General features: G+C 37.6%; 1 long non-coding RNA gene and 3 other non-coding genes across 4 annotated transcripts in view; all 4 read right to left on the reverse strand.

Moving 5' to 3' along the window:
* Positions 1-15,207, reverse strand: part of LOC144295959 (uncharacterized) — a 99,570-nt gene extending 84,363 nt beyond the window's left edge. Inside the window, exons 1-2 of the long non-coding RNA XR_013363111.1 lie at positions 13,819-15,207; positions 13,253-13,397 (exon numbers count right to left, since the gene is read on the reverse strand). This is a non-coding gene — a long non-coding RNA (uncharacterized LOC144295959). The remainder of the gene's footprint in view (positions 1-13,252; positions 13,398-13,818) is intronic.
* Positions 9,141-9,212, reverse strand: LOC144304086 (small nucleolar RNA SNORD108). The gene has a single exon (XR_013371070.1). It is a non-coding gene; the product is annotated as a small nucleolar RNA SNORD108 (small nucleolar RNA).
* Positions 11,067-11,127, reverse strand: LOC144304078 (small nucleolar RNA SNORD64). The gene has a single exon (XR_013371068.1). It is a non-coding gene; the product is annotated as a small nucleolar RNA SNORD64 (small nucleolar RNA).
* Positions 14,218-14,289, reverse strand: LOC144304090 (small nucleolar RNA SNORD107). The gene has a single exon (XR_013371071.1). It is a non-coding gene; the product is annotated as a small nucleolar RNA SNORD107 (small nucleolar RNA).
* Positions 15,208-16,818: the final 1,611 nt, after the last annotated feature.

The raw sequence follows: 16,818 nt of genomic DNA on the forward strand, positions 1-16,818 counted from the left end.
GACAGTCAAACATATCATACAATGACTTTTAAAGGATGTTTATGAGTGATTTGTAGGCATTTCATTTTACTTGCCAGTATTTTCTTCTCTGAATTATCAATACATGTTTTTGTCATTTTGATTACAATTTGCTCCAAGTCTTTTGAAAAGAGCTGTACAGATATTTATGTGCATTACAAAAACCAAGAGAATAACCAATATATTTTTCCAACCCAAATAATGACACATTTTCGTATCTTTTATGTAGTCAAGTACTCTATTACCTATGTCAATAAACTGTCATATATTGTCAACAGTGCTCTCTTGATTTTTAAGAAAGGTGCACAAAGGGTTGAGTTCAACTGAACATGTGGTTTTCTAAAAATTTAAACATGGAAGATTTATTCTCCTGTGAGCTATACTGAAACAGGTGTAAGTATCCAATAAGAGTACAAAACCTTAAGGACACCCTCTTCCCTTTCCACCAAGCCCCAAATAAAAATTTGGCACTCTAATGGAGAGAAAAGGCAAGCTGAATTTAAGAAAATACCACCCAATTTTGTACCGTCAGCAATGTGGCACAACAAAATTCCCATGTTTTGCGACTAAAAACATTAAAAAGAAAGAGAAATTGGAACTTTATTCTGAAGCAAGCCTTGCCTATACCATAAAGAAAATTTCCTGTGCCTTTTATTCATTTATGTCTCGATTCTACCAGCAACTATAACAATGTATCAATAAGGGGAGGGGCAAGATGGTGGAAGAGTGGGGTCCCCAAGTCACCTGTCCCAACCAAATTAACTAGATAACCTTCAAATCATCCTGAATCTACGAATTTGGCCTGAGATTTAAAGAGAGAACATCTGGAATGCTACAGTGAGAAGAGTTCACGCTTCTATCAAGGTAGGAAGACCGGGGGGGAGGGCGGGGGGAGAAATAAAGAAACAAAAGGCATCCAAAGGGGAGGGACCCCCAGGACAGGAAAGCTCCATCCCAGAGAAGCAGGAGCTTCACCAATCATCCCGGGAGTTGAAGCAGGATCGCAGGAGGGGTGAGGATGCCCTCAGACTCCCTGGGACACTAACAGACACCTGCGCCCCAGGGAGAGTGCGCCGAGCTCCCTAAAGGGCTGCAGCGTGCATGGCTGGATCCAGGAGCAGCTGGGCAGGGAAGGCTGGGGGGGGGGCGGCTCCATGGAGAGGGGGCTGCCTGGCCAGAAGCACGAATCCAACAGCACAGGCCCTGGAGCGAAGGCCCAGGAGCACATGGTGCGGGGGACACAGCCCAAGATCCAACCTCCCCCCGGGACAGGCAGAGCCCAGAAGGGCACAGGACAGCAAGGACACTCCTGTCTCAAGCTTAGCAGATCAGCAGCCTCGCCCCGGGAGCAACCAGGCCCATGCAGACTGAGAGCTCCATAGTTACTGCAGGAGCTGACTCCAGGGCTCCAGGGCTGGCAACCGCCACTGTGGTTGTTTCTCCTGGAGCCTCAGGGGGTAAACAACCCCCACTGATCCCTGAACCCAGCAGGGGGCAGAGCAGCTCCCCCAAGTGCTAACACCTGAAAATCAGCAAACCAGGCCCCTCCCCCAGAAGACCAGCTAGACAGAACAGTTCCAGGGGAAGTCAAGGGATTTAAAGTATACAGAATCTAAAGATACTCCCCTCTGTGCTGTTTTTTTTTTTGGTTTTTTTTTTTTTTGCTTTTTGATTTCTGTTTGCTTCCCCCACCCTCACCCCCACCTTTTTTTCTTTTTCTTCTCTTTTTTGTTCTTCCTTTTTTCTTTTTTCTTTTTCTCTTTTCTTTCCTTCTTGCTCTCCTCTCTTTTTCTCCTTTTCCCAATACAACTTATTTTGGCCACTCTGCACTGAGCAAAATGACTAGAAGGAAAACCTCACCTCAAAAGAAATAATCAGAAACAGTCCTCTCTCCCACAGAGTTACAAAATCTGGATTACAATTCAATGTCAGAGAGCCAATTCAGAAGGACTATTATAAAGCTACTGGTGACTCTAGAAAAAAGCATAAAGGACTCAACAGACTTTATGACTGCATAATTTAGATATAATCAGGCAGAAAATAAAAATCAATTAAATGAGATGCAAACCAAACTAGACGAGGGTTAACGAGGTGGAAGAACAACTGAGTGACATAGAAGACAAGTTGATGGCAAAGAGGGAAGCTGAGGAAAAAAGAGACAAACAATTAAAAGACCATGAAGATAGAATAAGGGAAATAAGTGACAGCCTGAGGAAAAAAAACCTACGTTTAATTGGGGTTCCCCAGGGCACTGAAAAGGACAGAGGTCCAGAATATGTATTTGAACAAATCACAGCTGAAAACTTTCCTAATCTGGGAAGGGAAACAGGCATTCAGATCCAGGAAATAGAGAGATCCCCCCTTAAAAACAATACAAACCGTTCAACACCTCGACATATGATAGTTAAGCTCCAGATTCCAAAGATTAAGAGAAGTTCCTTAAAGCAGCAAGACACAAGAAATCCCTGAATTTTATGGGGAGGAGTATTAGGGTAACAGGAGACCTCTCCACAGAGACCTGGCAGGCCAGAAAGGGCTGGCAGGATATATTCAGGGTCCTAAATGAGAAAAACATGTAACCACGAATTCTTTATCCAGCAAGGTTCTCATTCAGAATGGAAGGAGAGATAAAGAGCTTCCAAGACAGGCAGGAACTGAAACATTATGTGACCTCCAAACCAGCTCTGCAAGAAATTTTAAGGGGGACTCTTAAAATTCCCCTTTAAGAAGAAGTCCAGTGGAACAATCCACAAAAACAAGGACTGAATAGATATCATGATGGCACTAAACTCATATCTTTCAATAGTAACTCTAAATGTGAATGGGCTTAATGACCCCATCAAAAGGCACAGGGTGTCAGACTGGATAAAAAAGCAGGACCCATCTATTTGCGGTCTACAAGAGACTCATTTTAGACAGAATGACACCTACAGCCTGAAAATAAAAGGTTGGAGAACCATTTACCATTCAAATGGTCCTCAAAAGAAAGTAGGGGTAGCCATTCTTATATCACATAAACTAAAATTTACCCGAAGACTGTAGTGAGAGATGAAGAGGAACACTATATCATACTTGAAGGATCTATCCAACAAGAGGACTTAACAATCCTCAATATATATGCCCCGAATATGGGAGCTGCCAAATATATCAATTAATAACCAAAGTCAAGACATACTTACATAATAATACACTTATACTTGGTGACTTCAATCTAGCGCTTTCTAAACTCTATAGGTCTTCTGAACACAACATCTCCAAAGAAACGAGAGCTTTAAATGATACACTGGACCAGATGGATTACACAGATATCTACAGAACTTTACATCCAAACTCAACTGAATACACATTCTTCTCAAGTGCACATAGAACTTTCTCCAGAAGAGACGACATACTGGGTCACAAATCGGGTCTGAACTGATACCAAAAGATTGGGATCTTCCCCTGCATATTCTCAGAACATAATACCTTGAAATTAGAACTAAATCACAACAAGAAGTTTGGAAGGACTTCAGACACGTGGAGGTTAAGAACCATCCTGCGAAAAGGTGAAAGGGTCAACCAGGAAATTAAGGAAGAATTAAAAAGATTCATGGAAACTAATGAGAATGAAGATACAACTGTTCAAAATCTTTGGGATGCAGCAAAAGCAGTCCTAAGGGGGAAATACATCGCAATACAAGCATCCATTCCAAAACTGGAGAGAACTCAAATACAAAAGATAACCTTACACATAAAGGAGCAGGAGAAAAAACAGCAGATAGATCCTACACCCAGCAGAAGAAGAGAGTTAATAAAGATTCGAGCAGAACTCCATGAAATTGAGACCAGAACTGTGGAACAGATCAACAAAACCAGGAGTTGGTTCTTTGAAAGAATTAATAAGATAAATAAACCATTAGGCAGCCTTATTAAAAAGAAGAGAAGACTCAAATTAATAAATCACGAATGAGAAAGGAGAGATCACTATGAACACCAAGGAAACACAAACGATTTTAAAGGTTTTTTTTTTAATTTTTATTTATTTATGATAGTCACAGAGAGAGAAAGAGAGGCAGAGACACAGGCAGACAGAAGCGGGCTCCATGCACCGGGAGCCCGATGTGGGAATCGATCCTGGGTCTCCAGGATCGAGCCCTAGGCCAAAGGCAGGCGCCAAACCGCTGCGCCACCCAGGGATCCCATACAAACGATTTTAAAAACATACTACGAACAGCTATACGCCAATAAATTAGGCAATCTAGAAGAAATGGACGTATTTCTGGAAAGCCACAAACTACCAAAACTGGAACAGGAAGAAATAGAAAACCTGAACAGGCCAAAAACCAGGAAGAAAATTGAAGCAGTCATCAAACACCTCCGAAGACACAAAAGTCCAGGGCCAGATGGCTTCCCTGGGGAATTCTATCAAACGTTTAAACAAGAAACCATACCTATTCTACTAAAGCTGTTTGGAAAGATAGAAAGAGATGGAGTATTTCCAAATTCGTTCTATGAGGCCAGCATCCCCTTAATTCCAAAACCAGACAAAGACCCCCTCAAAAAGGAGAATTACAGACCAATATCCTTGATGAACATGGATGCAGAAATTCTCAACAAGATACTAGCCAATAGGATCCAAGAGTACATTAAGAAGATTATTCACCATGGGACCAAGTGGGATTTATTCCCGGGACACAAGGCTGGTTCAACACTCGTAAAACAATCAATGTGATTCATCATATCAGCAAGAGAAAAACCAAGAACCATATGATTCTCTCAAGAAATGGAGAGAAAGCATTTGACAAAATACAGCATCCATTCCTGATGAAAACTCTTCAGAGTGTAGGGATAGAGGGAACATTCCTCGACATCTTAAAAGCCATCTATGAAAAGCCCACAGCAAATATCATTCTCAATGGGGAAGCACTGGGAGCCTTTCCCCTAAGATCAGGAACCAGACAGGGATGTCCACTCTCACCACTGCTATTCAACATAGTACTGGAAGTCGTAGCCTCAGCAATCAGACAACAAAAAGACATTAAACGCATTCAAATTGGCAAGGAAGTCAAACCCTCCCTCTTCACGAATGACATGATACTCTACATAGAAAACTCAAAAGCCTCCACCCCAAGATTGCTTGAATTCATACAGCAATTTGGCAGCGTTGCAAGATACAAAAATCAATGCCCAGAAGTCAGTGGCATTTCTATACACTAACAGTGAGACTGAAGAAAGAGAAATTAAGGAGTCAATCCCATCTACAATTGTACCCAAAAGCATAAGATACCTAGGAAGAAACCTAACCAAAAAGGTAAAGGATCTATACCCTAAAAACTATAGAACACTTCTGAAAGAAATTGAGGAAGACACAAAGAGATGGAAAAATATTCCATGCTCATGGATTGGCAGAATAAATATTGTGAAAATGTCAATGTTACCCAGGGCAATTTACACGTTTAATGCAATCCCTATCTAAATACCATGGACTTTCTTCAGAGAGTTAGAACAAATTATTTTAAGATTTGTGTGGAATCAGAAAAGACTCCGAATAGCCAGGGGAATTTTAATAAAGAAAACCATATCTGGGGGCATCACAATGCCAGATTTCAGGTTGTACTACAAAGCTATGGTCATCAAGACAGTGTGGTACTGGCACAGAAGCAGACCCATAGATCAATGGAACAGAATAGAGAACCCAGAAGTGGACCCTCAACTTTATTGTCAACTAACATTCGACAAAGGAGGAAAGACTATCCACTGGAAGAAAATCAGTCTCATCAATAAATGGTGGTGGGAAAAATGGACATCCACATGCAGAAGAATGAAACTGGACCACTCTCTTGCACCATACACAAAGATAAACTCAAAATGGATGAAAGATCTAAATGTGAGACAAGATTCCATCAAAATCCTAGAGGAGAACACAGGCAACACCCTTTTTGAACTTGGCCACAGTAACTTTTTGCAAGATACATGCAGGAAGGCTTAAGAAACAAAAGCAAAAATGAACTATTGGGACTTCATCAAGATAAGAAGCTTTTGCACAGCAAAGGATACAGTCAACAAAACTAAAAGACAACCTACAGAATGGGAGGAGATATTTGCAAATGACGTATCAGATAAAGGACTAGTTTCCAAGATCTATAAAGAACTCATTAAACTCAGCAGCAAAGAAACAAACAATCCAATCATGAAATGGGCAAAAGACATGAAGAGAAATCTCACAGAGGAAGACATAGACATAGCCAACAAGCACATGAGGAAATGCTCTGCATCACTTGCCATCAAGGAAATACAAATCAAAACCACAATGAGATAGCACCTCACACCAGTGAGAATGGGGAAAATTAACAAGGCAGGAAACCACAAATGTTGGAGAGGATGCGGAGAAAAGGGAACCCTCTTACACTGTTGGTGGGAATGTGAACTGGTGCAGCCACTTTGGAAAACTGGTGCAGCCACTTTGGAACTGGAGGTTCCTCAAAGAGTTAAAAATAGACCTACCCTAAGACCCAGCAATTGCACTGTTGGGGATTTACCCCAAAGATACAGATGCAATGAAACACCGGGACACCTGCACTCCGATGTTTATAGCAGCAATGTCCACTATACCCAAACTGTGGAAGGAGCCTCCGTGTCCATCTAAAGATGAATGGATAAAGAAGATGTGGTTTATGTATACAATGGAATATTACTCAGCCATTAGAAACGACAAATACCCACCATTTCCTTCAACGTGGATGTAACTGGAGGGTATCATGCTGAGTGAAATAAGTCAATCGGAGAAGGACAAACAGTGTATGTTCTCATTCATTTGGGGAATATAAATAATAGTGAAAGTGAATAGAAGGGAAGGGAGAAGAAATGGGTAGGAAATATCAAAAAGGGAGACAGAACATAAAGACTCCTAACTCTGGGAAACGAACTAGGGGTTGTGGAAGGGGAGCAGGGCAGGGGGTGCTGGTGAATGGGTGATGGGCGCTGAGGGGGGTACTTGACGGGATGAGCACTGGGTGTTATTCTGTATGTTGGCAAATTGAACACCAATAAAAAGTAAATTTATTATTTAAAAAAAAAACAATGTATCAATACAACAGAAATTACTAAGTATCCAAACTCCTACCTGATACCATTAATGTTTTCTTCTCCCTATAAGGTTAGAGTAAGTCTTGCTTCTTGGTACTATTTTTATGAATCTTCCATGTTATAATCTTAGATATACACAAATATTATTTGGTTAAGTCAGGGCTTTCTTTTTATTTTTTTTAAGTCAGGGCTTTCACACATTGTTTTCTCATTGGGACTTCAACAAATCTTAGAAGAATCAATGTTTCTATTGTTACTTTGACATAATTTAGGGCCAGGACTCCCTCAGTTGAGAAAGCATCCCATCTGTCTAAATAAAAGTCCATTTTCCAGACAACTTCACTAGGGAAATTTATACATTACACAAAATGTAAATAAGAAAAATACAGTGCCTCAGATCTTCTGCCGTCCTTCAAAATTAGAAAACCGGTTTCACTGCAATAACTTATTTTCAGAAATCATAAGTTACAATATTATAAAATCCTCTGTAATTTCTTTTACTCACTCCAAGCCACAGAAAGAATTCCCCTCATTTCAATTCTGGGTTCCTTATTTGCTATAGCATGTGGAAGTGACTGATTTGACCTATATATATATTCTACAGCACTTCCAATATTGGAGAAAATTAGTCCATTTTAAAACTATTCCCATAAAGAAGCATCATTAGAAAACAGCACTGGATTTCAATAACCATGTACAGCTACCAGAATATTCACAGCCAAGCTATAATACAGTAGTTGAAATTTCCCCAGGGCACAAACTCTACCTCAAACTCAGTACACCAAGAAATCCACTGCATTGGTATTGCCAGTTTCTGGCCTACTTAAAGTATTGAGAAGTAGATGCTTAAAACAAAACAGGGGCACCTGGCTGTCTCAATCGATAGAGCATGCAACTCTTGATCATAGCATCATGAGTTTTATCTCCATACAAGGTTGTAGAGATTACTTAAAAATAAAATCCTCGGGTGCCTGAGTAGCTCAGTGGCTGAGCGTCTGCCTTTGGCTCAGGTCGTGATCCCAGGGTCCCGGGATCAAGTCCCACATCGGGCTCCCCCCGCTGGGAGCCTGCTTTTCTCTCTGCGTGTCTCTCTCATGAATAAATAAATCAATCTTTTTAAAAAAATCCTCAAGAAAAAACCCCATAAAGTACTTCAAGTTATGTTGTTCTGTGACTAACAGAACACAAACAAGATAAACTTTGCATCCAAGTAGAAGTTTTAGGCAGAAATTACCATGTCCTGGAAATCAACACACTATTCACTGAGATCACATCCATTTTTCAAAAAAATTCATGGATACTTGTAAATTTTTTTGGTCATTTTATCCAATGTGAACTTGGTGAAAATTTGTATACTCGATTCATTACCAAAAGAAATTTACTTCCTCAATTGAAGTACATAATTTAAATGTGTATTGGTAATTTTTTCTCTGTATAAAAACCAAGGCATTTTCTACATGTCCTGCTGCAATCATTTACTGACTTCTCAGATCTGAGCCAGAAACTCCCAAACTGCCTAAGCCCTCCAGATGACCCTTAAAGTATACTAAAGTTGAGAAAGTTTGATGCAATCTAAGTTGTCTAGAAATATATAACTCTATCCTTTCCAGTAATTGTATAAGGAACAAAGAGTTGATCAACACATATTCTTGATCAGAGTAATTTCAACAGTAGATATAATACTGCCAAGCCATCTCCAGAAAAGACACACACAGGGTCTAACATTACAAAGCTGGCTGAGACCCATACATTGAAGTTAACAACAAAGAAGCCGATAAATGGTTGTAATTCTGACTCCTAACCTACATTGACTTGTCCAATATTTAAACAGGGGAGCTTTCCTATTTCTAACAATTTAAAGAATCCTAACACTGCTCTCAATTTACAAGTTTCCATCACACTTCTACAACACTAAGCAGATGCTATAATCACTTAAACCTTGTCTTTTTTCCTTCTCACCTTCCTTTATCATATACACCTATGCTCTTACCATCTATTGCTAATTTGTTCCTTCTAAAAACTCTCACCAAAGTTCCTATCATAAATTAGCTTGGCTGAACCCCGCATTCTCTTTGTAGGAATGAATGTTGTCATCAGGTTCAATAAACAAGGAGTCTAATCATCAGAGCCAATTCCCCCTTCCAAAAAAGGACAAAAACTGATCATTCTCTAGAGATTCCTATTATGGAGGATTTTCTTTAGATGCAGCACCCCAAGAAATGGGTTATGTGGGGGCATCTAGGTGGCACAGTTGTTTAAGTGGCCGACTCCTGGTTAATGCTCAGCTTTTCATCTTAATCTCATGGTCCTGGGATTGAGCCCTGCATTGGGCTCTGCCCTCAGCATGTAGCAATATACAGAAAGCTTCAGATTCTCTCTTCCTCTCCCTCCTGCTCCTGTTCTTTCTCAAATTAATTAATTAAAGTTTTTAAAATGGCATTTTTTGGACAGAGTTGAGATAGCAAATACCACTGCATGCTTTCTCACTGTATTAACTGACCACCTTAGGCTGTACCAAACATCCAAGATTAAATGACCTTAAATTAACACTACTCCCCCACAGACTGCAAGGAGTATTTCCTTTCTCCCTCATTCAAAAGTATGTTTCTAATCGAATTCAGTTATAGTAACTGAATTCATCTAGCATATCCTTACTTGGGCAGAATCAGGAACATGGAAAAAAGCCAAACAAATATGAGGTTATAAATATTATAAAATTTCCGGCAGGGAGAAACAGGGAGTTGATAAGGGAAAGACCTGTGAAAAGACTTGCTCCTTTAAAAAAATGTGATTTTTCTGAATCCCAAAAGCTTTTCCTATAAACTACTACTTGTCATAGTATCAACACCCATGTTATTTATACATACATACATACATACACACAAACATACATACCCTATCTTTCCTTATCAAATTAAGGAATCTAAGGATAAAATCCTGGTATATTCAACTTATCTATGGTACTTTATGAAGTTTTCCAAAGTTATCTAATTACCACTCAATACCCTCATAACTATAATAAAGCAAATCACAAGGACCTAATCACAGAATGCCAATTATATATAACAAAAGCTCCATTACTCATACAAGATAAATAATGAAGAATACTAGCAGATTAAAGCCTTGATTCAAAATAAATGCATGGTATTTATTAGCAAATAAGTTCCTCTCCAGGGCTCCATATTAAATGCAAATTGCCAATTTCATCCCCTTGAATCAAAATGAGTCAGAGCTTCTAAATTTCCATCTAGGACTCACCAATATACAGAAAGTGGTAACTTCCTAAGGGAATTAGAGTAACCCATCTGATGTATCTTTAAGCATTCTGCCTAAGGTGTAAATTCGCATTTCAGACCAAAGCAATGTCAACAACAAACCAGCAATTTCTTATTCATGTGGTAATTGGCACTTCCTCATAGTTTCCAGACACGCTCTTGGGAAACAAGTATAAGCACTGGAGCTGAATGACATAGTAATATTTACATAGTTCATAAAATAATATATTTATATATTATATATATAAGAAACAAAAACAAAACCATGAGTCACCTGGGTGGCTCAGTCAGTTAAGTGACTGCTTTGGCTCAAGTCATGATCTGGGGGTCCTGAATCATCAGGCTCCCTTGCTCAGTGGGGATTCTGCTTCTCCCTTTCCCTCTGTTGCTCCCCCTGCTTGTGCTCTCTGTCAAATAAATATTTTTAAAAACACATACAACATAATAGTTACTAATTCTTTACTCTTGAAATTATCACTTGAAATTCATAATGAAAAAGATACACAAATGCTACATAGAAGATACTCTACAAAAAGAAAACGCAGTAGTGTAAATTAGAATCCACTTCCCTTTGTCTCATTGGAAAAATCTACACTTCTATTCTCCCTATTCCGCACAATATTGCTCAAAATACCTTATGAAAATTACAACCTAAGAACTTACACTCAGAATATGTATGTCCCAAATACTTGAATTGACACTTAGGCTGGACTTTAGAGTACTTACATTGAGCAACACTTCATCATGCTCAGTACACCTCATCATATCATCATAAACTCAATCAAGTTTCCCAACTACAACTCTCTAAAGAGTTTAATACTTCTGGATAGTTTATCTCGACTAACCTGAAGTCTTTTAGCTTGGGAAAATTAATGATCATCTTTATGTAACAATGTAAGTTAAATGGCAGCACTATCAGTCAGCTGACACAGAAATAAGGTGAAAATATGGGAAAAAATTAAAGACAACAAAACCCTAGCAATGTGCCAGAATAACATTAGGATCTTTGGTGTTTTAGAACTAAATAGAATAGCTTATAATCTACTTCTACAAGCATATCATCCAACAAATTGAAAAATAAAATATTCAAATATCTTAAGGATTTAGATTAAATTAAAAACATCTACCAGGGCAACCTGGGTGGCTCAGCAGTTTAGCGCCACTTTCCGCCCGGGGCATCATCCTGGAGACCAGGGATTGAGTCCCATGTTCGGTACCCTGCAGGGAGTCTGCTTCTCCCTCTGCCTGTTTCTCTGCCTCTCTTTTTCTGTGTGTGTGTGTGTGTGTGTGTGTGTGTGTCACGAATAAATAAAATCTTTAAGGAAATTTAAAAAAAATAAATATCTACCAAAATAATTAGAATCAACATACATGGTCAAATAAAATTAAGGCAGATCAAATAGGTAAAACACAAAGTCCAACAAGAAGCCTACTGACACATAGTGTTGAGGGCTCTGAAGTTGGTCTAACATCTCTGACACAAAGAACCTAAGTGATATGGTAATATAACCCACATTATCAGGGAAAGAATAGAGCACTTACTACTTTTTCTAATATAGGTTTTCCAACAGAAAATAAATTATGGCTATCAGGAACTACATTTTCTTAAAGGTTTTATTTATTAATCAATGAGAGACACACAGAGTAGCAGAGACCTAGGCAGAGGGATAAGCAAGCTCCCTATGTGAAGCCTGATCCTGGGATCAGGCCCTGAGCCAAAGGGAGATGCTCAACCACTGAGACACCTAGGTGCCTCAGCAACTGTAATTTTAACTTTATTTCTGCTATAATAGCACAAATAAGGGGAGAAGGGAATTATGAAACATCAGCACATCTGATGTTTAAGGGTCCGGTGTTTGAGGATCACAATATTAGTCACTGGAATCTAATATTACATTATATGTTAAACCAACTGTAAATTAAATAAAAACTTTTTTAAAAAAGGAGAAAAAAAGAACCTATCTACATAGGGGTAAAAATAAATTTTATATAATATGGGAATAGGTATTATCATTTACATTGATGTTGATGGAACTGGAAGGTATTTTACTGAGTGAAATAGGTGAATCAAAGAAAGAATTATCATAAAATGTATCAATAATATGTAGAACATAAGAAACATCATAGATGATCATAGGTGAAGGGAGGGAAACCTGAATGGGAAGTCATCAGATAGGGAGAAAAATTTTGAAGAGAGTCTTAATTATAGGAAACAAACTAAGGGTTGCTGGACAGGAGGCAGACGGGGGGGATGTTGTAATTGGGTGATGGGCATTAAGGAGGCCCTATGATGCCATGAGCACTGGGTCTTGTACACAATTGAAGAATTACTGAATTCTTCATCTGAAATTAATGATGCGCTATATGTTGGCTAATTGAATTTAAATACAAAAATACAGAAATAGCCCAAAGATTTCAGGTGTACAAATATATAACCTCTCTACATCACTGTGTTATCCTCATCAACTATAAATCTAATACAAATGATTCAATATCATTAAACATCTGGTTGATCTGTGAGCCTTTTTATTGAATCTTGGCTATCTCAACTACTTTTAAGATTAATACTGTTAACCAAAGAAAATTAACCCAGTCAAGTCTTCTAATCATTTCTATTCCACATTAGACCTACCTAAATTATAGGCAAAAAAAACCCATTATATTAACAACATGGATTCCAGAATCAAACTGAGGTGATACTGAATGCAGAAGAAACTAGTGGATCTGTTTCTTCCAGTCTGCCTCCCTGCCACCAGAGGATATGAAGGATAAAAGGACACATCCCTTTTAGTATAAGGAACGTCCCTTGAGGTTTCTTCATGTATCATTTTTAAAGTTAAATGAAGTATATACTCTAGCCAACACCCAGTTGCTTCCCTTCACCGTCTACTCACTTTTGGTGGAGATGGACTTGCTGCATTAACACCTGAAGTCACTAATCAACATTCATACTAGAACAAACATATCCTTGGAACTGGATTTCAAATACTGCTTTCTTATTGGGCCTTCATCTCACATAAGCAAGAGATATTCTCACCCCTGTAAAATTAAACAGAACTTTCTTATTTCCACTTTTTGACCAAAAATAACTGAAAAGTATTCCTACAAACACAGTGTAAACTTCAATGACAAAGTACCTAGCTTATTAAAACAAGTCAAAATAGACACCAAATGGTTTGGATTGGCTACTATTTAGGAAAAGCAGACTCCTTCTGTGTTAAGAGTATGAAGCTGAATATTAGATACAGAGTCTAATCACAGACATTCCACTATATGGAAGTAACTATAATAAATCTAAAAATGCATACCCCAACATTTTAAAAAAATTAGTAATTCTGACACATTTCTTATACATCTACTATATGATAGGCTCTATACTCATTGATCACTGCAGACAACTACATAAAAACCAAAATAAATTGTCCACAAACATCAATGGTGTCCATGTGAAGACACTTACCCATACTCACTGCATTTCATAACATATATTCCATAAATATAAGTTCCTCTCTCTTTCCTGGACATCACTTAAGGATTCCGCCAACTCTGGCATTTAATTTTGATCCAAGAGGTGGTAGTTTCCCTTTACACATCCTTGTTTCCAACTCAGCATATGTGCGTGCCTTCTGGGATCTAAGGATGAGTTTCCTTATTTGCTTTCAACAGCATATATGTTTAATAAAAAAGGAAAAAAATAATGAGCTCTGAATATGTATGAAGATTTTTAAAAAGCTGTATGAGGAATTGGCAGTGTGTACTGCTACACCTGCCATTTCTATGTATTCAAAGTTTTCATGGTAAGCCAAATTTTCTTCTGAAAATAATGTTCTCTGAAAATTCTACTGAGGCACATTGACTGGATTTCAGAGTGTCATTTAAGCTCAAATTTTGAATCATTATGTTCAGACAAGGTCCTATGTCATCATGAACCTAGCCAAGGCCTCTGTAATACACTATTACTTTTCTTTACAAGGTTCTTTTACCTGGAGTGGTTTACGTTTGTCCTAAACGCAGCTAACATCGTGTTCAGCTTCCTTGGGATGATACTATTGGTAAGAATCCAGTGACAGGTCAGAAAACTGAGTGGTCATATTCTCTTCTTCTTTCAGAGTCATCAACTATGTGAGCAAAAAAGCACTTCATAAGATTTTTTTTAAAAAACTGTAATACCAAAAACCCATGATAATATACTCTCCTTTACTCATTTACTATAATTCAAATATTGAGCTTTATTATATGAATGGTCAGTCCCAAGGGAACTAAAACACAAAGATGAGTAAGAATCTGGCAATGTATGATCACCTGGATAATATCTATTTACAAACGTCATAAATCAAATGGAGGCTCTCATGGAGGACTTGCTAAAATCAAAGTTTATTTGAAAATAAATATTTTTCCTAATCTTGAAATCAGATTATGAAAATTCTAGACAACTATTAATACTGTCACATAATTCTGTAAGTTACCTGGTTTTACTCTACCACAAGTTAAGACTTACAAGTAATGAAGTACCAGTTAGGTTTACAAAAATTACAAGATTTCTGACATGTCACCTGCATATGAAATCTGAAAAAGTTAAACTCATAGAAACACAGTGTAATGGTGCTATCAGGGGCTGAGGGGTGTGTCAAATGGGGAGATGCTGATCAAAGAGTACAGACTTTTAATTAAAAGATGAAAAAAAAGTCCTAAAGATATAATATTAAGCATGGTGACTATACTTAACAGTATTGTATTATAATATTTGAAACATGCCAACAGTAGATCTTAAAAGTTCTCACCACAAAAAAAAGGTTAACTATGTAAGGTGATGGCTGTATTACTAAACTTTGTTGTAACCTTTTCACAGTATAGGTGTATAACGAATCATGCAGCACATCTTAAAATTATACAATATTACTTATCAATTATATATTGATAAAGCTAAAAAATTATAGGACTTCTAAAATCTCACAGGATTTAAGAGTAATGAGTTTACGAAGGCAGGAAGCTATATTACTTTTTATACATTTTTATAGTAAGTCCAGTTTACCCATCAGATCATAAAATACAGAATAACACAAATAACTCAAAACCATAAAGATTTAAAGTAGCATAACTATTAAATTCCAGAATTCTATTTGAAACTATTCAGCCACAATGAAAACCTATATTGATATGCAATGTGTACATATTCATGAGGTTCCTGCTAATAAATGTGACCAGGAAATCAAAAAGTTGTTGCCCAACTGTGTTTTAGATATAGTATGGAACTCATTTGAATGCAGATGGAGGAAAAAATCCCAAGGACATGTATTTATTGCCATGAATGCTTGAAAATTCTTATGTTATTACATGTTCATAATGGACCTCTGTAGAAGGTTACATCTAGTACTCCATAATAAAAGATCCAGTCATCTTACATTCCATATGTCATTATAGGAGTGTCTTCACCAAATGTTTTTTTTCAATATATGTTCCACAATTGAGATTTCAAAGTAGTTCTGAAAACAGAGAATATTACCACCAAATCAAAATAGCCATTAGAAGTAAACATCTTGCAAAATCTAGAGTTCTTGTCACTCACCTCTATCTTGCAAAAGAGGTCATCATCTTTACTTAAGGAAATACCAGAGAATAGGTTTTCTTTGAGTATGATGCATGATCACTCATGCAAAATTTTAAGGACCATGGATGTCAGGTCTATGTAAGAAGGAATTTTCCTTCTAAAACAGGAAAAAGTAACATAGATTATTGACGTTAGTCCAGAAAACCAACTGCATAGAAAACAAAGATCTTTGCATATAATCCATACAATTTTTAGAGCAAAAAGTTATACGTTATATGCATCAGTCAATTTTATCTTAATAGAACTGCTTTGACTCCAGAGATCTAGAAAAGTACTTTGCCTGGGGCTCTGGTAACCAAGAAGCTCCACAGTAACATTCACAATCTCTAAAATAAGTATCATATCTGTCTTATATAAATTACCTAAAATAAGGAGAATCTGGCAACTTTATGTTCCTTTTCTGATAGGGGCAATCAATACTAGAAACTACCTTAGGAAATACCATATAAGTTTGGTGACAATTGCAGTAATTTTGAGGGTCCCTTTTCCTTAGGAGACTATTAGTTAAAAGGCCATGATGAAAGGTGGAAATGAAGGGGCACCTGGCAGGCTCAATCAGTAGAACATATAGCCATTGGTCTCAGGGTTGTGAGCAGGGACCCCACTTTGGGTATTGAGATTATTTAAAAATAAAATCTTTAAACCATTTAAAATATAAAAGATGAAAAAAATAAAAAAGATGAAATGGTGATATACATACAACCTTGTTGGTAAAATGAAAGGAGAAGGCACAATCTACTAGTCTTAGGTTACTAAGGTAAGGAATTAAAGACAATCTTCAACTGGTATTTCCTATAATCAATAAGGATCGATTCATTGTCTAGTTGAAAGCTTAGCAGTAAAATCTAAAAA

Source organism: Canis aureus, chromosome 2, assembly GCF_053574225.1.
Source record: "Canis aureus isolate CA01 chromosome 2, VMU_Caureus_v.1.0, whole genome shotgun sequence".
Classification (NCBI taxonomy): domain Eukaryota; kingdom Metazoa; phylum Chordata; class Mammalia; order Carnivora; family Canidae; genus Canis; species Canis aureus.